Source organism: Lutra lutra, chromosome 14 (assembly GCF_902655055.1).
Source record: "Lutra lutra chromosome 14, mLutLut1.2, whole genome shotgun sequence".
Classification (NCBI taxonomy): Eukaryota; Metazoa; Chordata; class Mammalia; order Carnivora; family Mustelidae; genus Lutra; species Lutra lutra.
In genome coordinates, this window is record NC_062291.1 from 63,615,598 (window position 1) to 63,625,945 (window position 10,348).

Below are 10,348 nucleotides of genomic sequence, written 5' to 3' on the forward strand. Positions count from 1 at the left end.
GGGACAATGAATGTGCCTTGATCAGCATAGAAAGATACTATTTCCGCATTTTGTTTTTGTTGCCCAGCATCCTGGTTCTTGATTCATGCAGAGGTAGTCCTTGCAAATAGTAACAGTCTTTAAGCAACTTGTCTGGCAGCTAGATCTCACTGCCCATATTACTACAATAAGCCCAGAAAGTCTGAGTCTTCAGTGTGAAAACAGCACCTAACGGTCATCGAGATGACACAAACCATGCATTTTAAGATCCTGTGTCCTTGATAATGGCTAATGCTTAATGTGTGTATTATATTGTAACCAAGCTGAGTTTGCTCCCAGGTGAATCACAGATAGAAACTACACCAGGCGGAGTCATCACACAAAGGACACTTTATTTGCAGCAAATAAGGAGAACACAGGGAATAACTTCCAAAGCCATGACTCCCTGGGCAAGAGTGAATGGGTTTCTCTTATTCAGGGTTAGGATGAATATTTAGAAAGGGAACCTTGTCGTTGTATGTAAAGGCAGGAATAAGGTTCCTCATGGGTCTTAAGGAAACATGCCTGTACATACATCATATGTGATGCAAATAAGGCTTGTGCTCCTCCTTGGGGGAGAGATTTTACTATTTCAACGAGGTAAAGGTAAATGTCAGTTTCTTGGACTCCATGGATCACTTCAGGGTCCACCTGATCAGATGTGAGTTGGGGGCTGAGTTTCAATTGGTCTGGGTCTGCTGGAGCTCTTCAACTGGGAACTTGTTACTGTCAAAGGGGTAGTTTCAGTTTCCATCCGGGGATGCATTGCCTTTGGGGGTCTTTTGCCTGAGTTAAGAAGGCAAAGAGGCTTAAGGAAAAATGTGGGACCAAGGTCGGTGGCTGGGTCCAAGCAGGTGAGCAGTAAAAGTCAGCTCTTGGGGTCTAGCTGGTGACAATGTGACACTGAACCCTGGGACAGAAACAAATAGAAGCCACTACTTCCTCACTCCTCCCGCCCCAATCATTATTTTTCTCACTACTATATTTTTGCCAGTATTTCAGGGTTCATGTGTGTTTTTAAATCTTCCTTGTAATAGCTACTCTGAACTGCACACGTGGCAGAGGGGTGGGGCGCAGAAAGGGTGTGGGTCTGGTTTGGATTCCTGCTCTACCATTATTCTCCGTGCAACCTTTTAAACTTTTTAAGCTTTGCGAGCGTCACTTTACTTTGAGCTTTGAGCGAGTCATTGAGTTTTCTAGGCTCAGTTTCTTGCCTATAAAATGAAGATAATAAAACTGAACTCAGGGGGTCATTGTCCGGTGAACATGAAACAGTCCCTGGAAAATGGTCTGCACAGTGTGGGCACGTGGTGAATCTTCGGTCACTGTCAGCCCCCACGACCATTATCATCATTATTACTTACTCAAAGGAGCGCGTCTGTTCTCTGGTCCCGCTGGTTTGTAAAGACCGTACATAACCTTCATCTTCAAGCATTAAGCAACTTGGGCTCATTGATTCATTCAACAACGACTGAGCACCTACTCTGTGAGCCAGCTAGACCAGAGCTCTGCCCTTAAGGAACTTGCCTTTTTAGTGTGATTGGTGCATTTGCAAATTTCTCTCTGGGTGGAATGATGGGGCCGGGTGGTGGTTCTTGTTCTTTCACCGAGGCCTGCTCGTTCAAAGCGCCCCGGGCTTCTTGCTCCATTTCCGATGGGTCTGATTAATAACGGCTTGAGGTTGTCTAAGCTTCTCCTTAATAGTAGGTTCTTCTCCTCCGTGTGCAGTGTGTTATTTATGTGAGGCACTGGAAGTGCGTGTTCATCACCAGACTTCTTTGCATATGTTTTTACAAAAGCATTAAGCTGTTCATTTTCTGTGGAATGAAACGGAAAGTCTTGTTTTCATGCTCCACTGTGTTTAGTCTCGAAATGGCATTGCAGCTTGGCAGGGTCTATAAAACTAATTTGCAAAATATACTACGCTAAACACATTTAGGACCTGGGTAATTTTTATTGCCATAAAAGGTGACTCCCCAAAACAACTAAATGTCATCATTCTCTCTTGCCTGGGAGTGGGCTTTGCATGAGCATTTCCAACGTATTGCTTTTGTCAGTTACTGTCAGCGAGGCTGATGCTCTGAAGAATCGGTCTAAGGTGGGATATTTGCTATCTTGTCCTGATCAAACTCCTTACACTCAAATTTCCTTCTTAGGTATCCTGTTTTTCACCAGTGAAATCCACTTTTAGTTTTAAGGGTGATTTTTAAAGCCTCGTTGAGGAAGATATTGCATGAATACACATTAGCTATTCAGGCACTCGTGTCTAATGGCTATCGTAGGATAGTGCCTCAATGAGAAGCAACACGTGGAAACTAGTTACTGCAGGACTGACGAGGGAATGATAATGAGCACATTGCCCTGTGGTCACCAGTGTGTTCCCATTTGGAATTACAACACTTTTCAGTGTGGATATTGTTGCCTGAGTTTTTAACATAGTTAAAACATAGTTTGAAATTTTAACTTTTACAGAGTAATGTACAACAGAATCGTGTTTATGGAGAGACTTACAGATGTGTATCAGACATTGGCAGTGTCCTACCCATGTCCCCTCAGCTCATTCCAGAGATCTGCAGCTTCTATGGACTTTCCATACCCAATGGTAACCTCCCCCCTCAAGCACCTGTGTTTCTCTGTTTGAGAACTTTCTCTGGCTGTCCTCTCCAGAAGCTATAACCCCTCCAAGCAACATACCCCCAGTAAGGAACTAGAGATGGTGAATAAATCCCCCAGCTCATTCCTTGGACAATCCTGAGGTGTGTCCACACAGTGTCTTGAGGGGCATAGTGGAACTGAGCACGGATTGCCCAATGTGGTAATCTGCTCGTTAACATACCTTCACTGGCTCTCTCCCTTTCCTATCTCACTTCCCCCACGCCCTCACCATGCTTCTCCACATTATGTCCCTCCAAAATGACTTGCATCCAAATAATTGACATGGGACTGCTTTGAGGGGAGCCCATAGTTAGATACCGTGCACCTTAAACGAGGCAGAAGGATTCCCACACAACTGATAAGGGTGTGTTAGGCACAATGTGCAAAGTAGTTCTCCCACTTACCACACCTGGGCTACCTCTTTCCTTTTGATGAACTGTTCTCCCCAGAAGAACTGCCTTCCTGGCCAATAGTTGAGACTGGAGACCTGATCCAAGCCATAAGTAACAACCCACACCATTGCAATTGTGATTGTCCATGGAGAGAATGTAACTCACATTGGAAGAACCAGAACATTTCCCAGGATTTTTCTAACTGGTGCTAAGGGAAGAGAACCTTTTCCCTCTCAGAGCTATGAAGTTATGAACCCAAAGCTAACCTTGGCCATCTCTCGCGCAGAAAAGCCTCTCACAGCGAGAGATCTACAGCGAATTCTCAGAAAGAGGCAAGAGACGAGCCTTGGGAGCATGTGGCATTTGAATCCCTAGGACAGTTGATCCTAAACAAGATCCACGCTGTCCCTCCTCACAGTTTGGTCTGTGGGCTTCTCTACACATCACCCCGTTGGCATAAGCGAGTTAGTGACTTTATTGGTTTTTTATTTTAAGATTTTATTTATTTATTTGTCAGACACAGAGAGAGAGAGAGAGCACAAGCAGGGGGAACAGCAGACAGAGGGAGAAGCAGACTCCCTCAGAGCAAAGAGCCCTATGTGGAACTTGATCCCAGGACCCTGGGATCATGACCTGAGATGAAGGCAGATGCTTAACCAACCAAGCCACCTAGGCATCCTGAGACTATATCATTTACAAGCAAAGAACCTTACTACAGATGTTTAACTCTGGGCCAGAAAGTTGGATTGGGCATGAGAATCTGGAGCAGGAGAATCACTTTTTGGATACTGTGTTTTTCAGTCCTACCATTTCCATTTGATTCTTTCTTAGTTTCCAAATTTCTCCGGAATTTCTCATCTCTTCACCCGGTATAAGCATCTTTTACTGTAGACTCTTTAACATATTTATCAAAGTTATTTTAAAGTCCTTGTCTGACTTTCAAATCATTAATGGCCATTTCCATTTTGGATTTAGAGCTATGAATTTAAGAACTGATTTTTAGATTAATAACGGAAAGACATAATTCATGTTTACACATGCTTGTCTGTTCTATGCTCATTAAAGTACAGTCATTAAGAATTTATCTTGTTCTGGGGGCACCTGAGTGGTTCAGTCAGTTAAGCTGCAACTCTTGGTTTCAGGTCAGTCATGATCTCAGGGTCGTGGGACTGAGCCCCGTGTCAGGCTCTACACTCAGCAAGGATTCTGTTTGAAGATTCTCTCCCTCTGCCCTTTCCCCTACTCTCCAAATCAATCAATCAATCAATCAATCAATCTGTAAAATAGAATAAAGTCCTTGTCTGCAGAGTCTAACATCTGGGTTGTTTGAGTCTGTTTCTATAGACTGACTTATGTCTTAATTATGGGTCACATTTTTCCTTTTTCTTCACATATCTAGTAATTTTTTAAAAAATATTTTACTTATTTATTTGACAGAGAGAGATCACAAGTAGGCAAAGAGATGGGGGGAAGCAGGCTCCCTGCTGAGCAAAGGGCCCAATTCAGGGCTCGATCCTACGACCCTGAGATCACGACCTGAGCCGAAGGCAGAGGCTTAACCCACTGAGCCACCCAGGTGCCCCAATATATCTAGTAATTTTTTTAAAAGATTTTATTTATTTATTTAACAGAGATCACAAGTAGGCAGAGGCAGGCAGAGAGAGAGGGGTGGGGAAGCAGGCTCCCCACTGAGCAGAGAGCCTGATGCGAGCTTGATCCCAGGACTCTGGGATCATGACCCAAGCCGAAGGCAGAGGATTTAACCCACTGAGCCACTCAGGCGCCCCTATCTAGTAATTTTTTTAGAGTGAACATTGTAACTATGTTCTAGAGACTGGACTCTGTTATCTTCCTCTGATGAACACTTTCTTGCAATAGGCAGAGAAATTATTGGTGGGATTGCGTCTCTTAAAACCTACTTTTAGGTTTTGTTGGGGTGGGTCTGTTTCAGTTTTAACCTTAGTGCTAGGGTGACTGCCTCAGTCAGAGACTGTTTTCATTCTGAGTGTGGCCCTTCCACAGTTTCACCTAAAAGCTTGAGCTGTTTGCCAAACTGCTATAGCCTGGTAAGACTTCCAACTCTAAATTCTGTCTTCCTTCTGATGGGTGATGGCAGAAATCTCTGCTCCGTCTCTGTCAGCCCATCAGCTGTTGTTTTCCCCTCAGAATCCTTGGAGTCTCACCTAGACATGCACCCTTCAAAGATCAGCCAAGGATTTGAGAAGCATTTTTACACATATTGGAGGGCTTTCCACTCTGTGATTCTCTCCTTGCCAGAATTTTCTCCTCAATTTTCAGTCACTGTTGTTGCAAACTTCTTCTCAGAATCATTAGTCCCTCAGTGACCCCTACCCTGTGCAAACTGACTGAGGCTCTCCAAGTGTGGTCCTCAGACAAGCAGCATTAACACCATGTGCAAACCAGTTAGAAATGCAAATTTTCGGGCCCCACCCAGGCCTAGTGAATCAGAAGCTCTGGGGCTTGAGCCCAGCAATCTACATTCTAACAAGCTCTCCAGGGATAATAATATACACTAAAGTTTGAGAATGACTGCCTTAGGGAAAAGCTATACAAATGTGGATCTCACCTGGAGTTTCCCTTCCTTTACTTTCTGGATGCTCTCCAGTGCCATCAAGTAGGTTGGTGGGGGATTTTTTTTTGGCGGGGAGAGATGTACAGAACTCATAATTATTATTTGTAGAAGGGATTAGCCTTAAGGAAGCTACTCTGTCCGATGGGAATTTGGACATTCACTTTTTGGTATATATCTATGCTATATTATACTGTTTCATTTTTCTCCTAAGAATCTTTGTAATTTAAAAAAACAGTTAAATTTGTAATTTGTCCTTTAAAAATTTAAAATTCTTTGTAATTCAAAAAACACAGTTAAAATACTTTTAATTGAGATTTGAATAAAATGTTTGTAAAGCCCTAGAAGCACCTTATAGTTTTATGGAACATGGCTTGAAAAATCTCTAGTTTAAACCGTATGATTGACAGGATGCTTCAACCCTGCACAGGAGTGTCTCCATGGCAACCGTCACCATAGTATCAAGCCGAGGACAGAGGTGGTAAATGAGGTTGTACAAAGTGGGGAGGAATGCAATGTGGTATCTTCCTGGTCTCCATTCCAGGAAATCCCAGAGAGATGCCTCACACCTTGATAGAGGAAGCCTGCAGATTGTAGCCAGATGGAAATGACCTCTTTGCTAAGAGCTGGCTGCTCATTGCCAGAATTCCAACCTGTCTTCAGGAGGAGGCTCTTCTCTCCTATTGGTCATGTCCGTATCAGCTTTGGTTCATCAGGCCCAAAGTGTTAACCTCTCGGGCTCTCATTGCTCCTTCAGGAGAACAGGGATTCCCTCTCAAGAAGGAACTGACCTTAAGTTTCTCAGTATTCCCACCCTACTACCTCTATATGGGATGGACAGGAAGTTCATGTAAAAAGTCACCCCTGCCTTCTCCTCCTATCCTCTGCCTATGCCCCTAGACACACCCACTGGGGTTTTGTCCACTATGGAGCAGGCACTGGGCAGTGCTTCCTCAACCTGAACATATACACGAGTTCCCTGTGGATCTTGTTACAATGTAAATCTTGATTTAGTGGATGTTATGGGCTGAACAGTGTTCCCCCAAAACTCAAATGTTGAAGTCCTAACCCCTACTACCTTAGAATGTGACTGCATTTGGAGACAGGGTCTTTAAAGAGGTAATTAAGGTTAAATTAGGTCATTGAGGTAAGAAGAGGGGAATATAGACAGACACAGAGGGAAGACCATGTGAAGACATAGGGAGAAGATGGTCATTGACAAGCCATGTAGAGAGGCTCTAGAGGAAACCAACCCTGCATACACCTTGACCTTGGACTAAAGCCCCCAGAACTATAAGAAAATAAATTTCTGTTGTTTAAGCCACCAGTCTGTAGAACTTGGTCATAGGACCCCCAGCTGACTAATATGGGAGGTCTGGGAAGGGAACTGAGGGTTTGCATTTCTTTCTTTTTTTTTAAGATTTTATTTATTTATTTGTTAGAGAGAGAAAGAGAGCGCACAGGCAGACAGAGTGGCAGGCAGAGGCAGAGGGAGAAGCAGGCTCCCCACCAAGCAAGGAGCCTAATGTGGGACTTGATCCCAGGACACTGGGATCATGACCTGAGCCAAAGGCAGCTGCCAACCCACTGAGCCACCCAGGCGCCCCAGGGTTTGCATTTCTAACAAGCTTCTGGGTGATGCTGATACTGCCCGTCCAAGAACCACACTTTGAGTAGCAAACACCTAGAGAATCTGGTCCTTTTTTGTTTGATGGCAATGTTAGCAGCTTCCCAAATCACTGAGCGAGCAGGGAAGAAGAGCGTTTTTTTCCTCAAACTTTTTTTTTTTTTCTCAAACATCTTCCTTAAGATGGCTAAGGCAATTGTTCTTAGCCTTTTTTGATTTGCATTACTTTTGAGATATTATAAATATGAGGCACCTTTCATGGGATGAGGTTAGATTATATAAGTAAATAAGATGGACTGGATAATAACAGTAGATAAACTGGGGACCTCGCGCCCTGTCTAATGTGGGCAAGCGGCCACTCTCTCTCTGGGCCAGAATATGAGCTTAGTATGGTCATATGTCAAGAGAATCTAGACATTTTGGCTTTTTACATTAAATCTCTAAATTTTTAAATTTCTAAATGTTGGCAAGTCCATCAGTTTATTTTTGAAATGTGAGGCAAATGAGCCCCCTGAGGTTCTGGACATGTTCTTGATCTATATCTTGTTTGGGGAATATACATAGATAAAAATTTATCAAGCTGTATGATTAAGATTTGTACAATTTGCCCCTTGTAATTGATGCCACAATAACAAATCTGAATGGGAATGATGGATATCAACCTCAAGGTCACGTGAGGGGGTGGAGGCAGGGGAGGAGTGGGGTTGCTTTCTACCTGTATCTCTAACATCATGTTTCTTTAAAGAGATAGAACTGAAGCACGTATGGGAAATTGTGAATAGCTATCTCTGTGGTGTCCAGATTTTCTGCCTTATTTTGTTCTGTATGTTTGAAATATTTCATAATTAAAGGTTTTGCCTATTAAAAAGAAATTACACCTGAGAATACTAATACCGTATGGGCCAAATCAAACCCTCTGGAGGTTTCCAAATCATTCTTTTGGCCTCATGCTGGGGATGTATTGCTGTTTAGCTAAGAATGTTCACGGGTCCGACCCCATTGTCCTGCATGTGTGAGTAAATGCCTGCATCCCCCATACCATGTGTGGGATGTGACATCCTCCCACCTGCTCAGCCCGGCCCCCACTGTGACTTCATCACGAGAAGTGGCGTTCTCAGTGTAGCCTCAGACGGAGTGAAAACACATTTTATACATCAAAGTCAAGACACGGTGTTGTGTTCACCAGTGAGAGTCACCACAGATTAGGCTTCTCATACCTTGAAAGCAATACAGCCCAGTGGTGAACCTCACTGGGTAGGAACCTGGCTCTGCCACTTACTTGCTGTGTCCTCTTAGGCAAGTGAGCCTTGGCCTCCATTTCCTCACATGAAACATGGGAACGATAGCAGGATCTCCCTACGTGGGTTTATGTGAAGATTTACCTTTGCTGAGTGATGGGTGTACGACTTTCAATAATCACTAGTTATTATTACGTACTTAACTGTGTGATTGTACTTCAAATATCTTTGTTACATTGTGGATTAAAGCTCAGGTCACAGCATTAAGAAGTATTTTCAATTCTGATTCAAGTAGCAATTGGGATCAAACATTGTTGGGGATGCGCTGTTTGCAGAAGCAGGGGCCGTAACGCTCCTTTTCTGCCTTCAAGGAACGGACCTGTTTGTACGCTTTCTGAAAGACCCCAAACTGCTAAATCAAAACTCCAGGGACAAGAAGATGGTGGAAGCTCCAGGCTGGTTCATTTACTGCTGCCTGAGCCCCGGGGTTGGAGCACCCGCCCCTCCCTGCGGAGGGTGGCGTTGCCAGGCAGCCTGGCTTGTTGACGTGCTGGGTTGCTGTTTGGGGCTTGTTGCTCAAGGTAATTATATTCCTCCCAGGAACAGCACCCTGCTGGCAGCGTTGTGACCCAAAAAGGGCTTTCATGGTGACTAATAAAGCTGTAAAGGATGCACCCAGAGCCAAGAAAATCCATTCCCTGAAGGAGTAGGATTTCAACGACTTCTCAGTTGCCTTTTAAGCCACGAGCATTAAGATTGTCTGGATAATTCTGGATAATTCCAGTTATCCCATGCTGCATTCTCCAGAGAGGCTGTAAACCACTGAGGCAATCACAGACACCATGGGTGCCTGGAATGGAGGAGAGGAGCTAATTACCCCCAGAGAATGCATTTCCTACGCGGGCCTCTCCATTCATCTCAGGAGATACATTCTTCCAGCATTTCTGCTCTGTCCAGTTCAGAAGGCTCACAGAGCTGCTGGGCTGTCTTTCCCTCCCATTGGTCTAAAGCCCCTGTGGCAAGGTCCTATGGTCTGGCAGAACCTGGGAGTTGCCCTAACCATTTCCACTCTCCTTCCCCCCTAAATCGTTTACCCATCTATGTCATAAATGTCTCTGAATCTGTCCACCCACCACTGTCTCAGCTGAGGCCCTCCCTACCTTTCCCACTTCCTGCTGCACCCGGGGCTCTCTGGTCTACCTGCCCTCGAGCTTGCCCTGGTTCGAGGCTCCTCCTCTCGGCTGCCACAGTGTAAATCTGATGCCAGCTCTCAGCTTAAAATCCTTTAATGCTGCCCCTCCCCCCACCCACACACTGTTTTCAGACTAAATGTTCCCAGTATTGCCAGAATTCTGAGTTGTTAAGAAAAGCCAGAAATCTGGATTTTTATGTGAATTCCCCCTTCCATTTTGTTTAGTGTTAGAGTTATTACATTTTCATGTTAAAAAAAATTATAAAACATTGCAATAAGTCTCCTACCCACTCCTGGCCCCAGTTCCCTAACCAAGGAGGCCACCTCTTTTAACAGTTGCTTCTGAAGCCTTTTGGACACACACACAAACATACACATACATGTTCACACACACACACACACACACACACCTTTTTTTTTCTATACAGATGGTAGCCAATTTTTTTTTATGTTGATAGAAAATTTTAAAATTCTGAGGGTCAAGCAAGACACATTTGCATCCATGGGTTATAAATCATGTAGGCATGTGCTTGTGACCCACTTGATCGAAAGTTCCCTAAAGACAGGGGTGGAACTTGTCTTGTCATCCCCCTCTATACCTGGAATGACGCCTTGCACACAGCTGGCACTCAATAA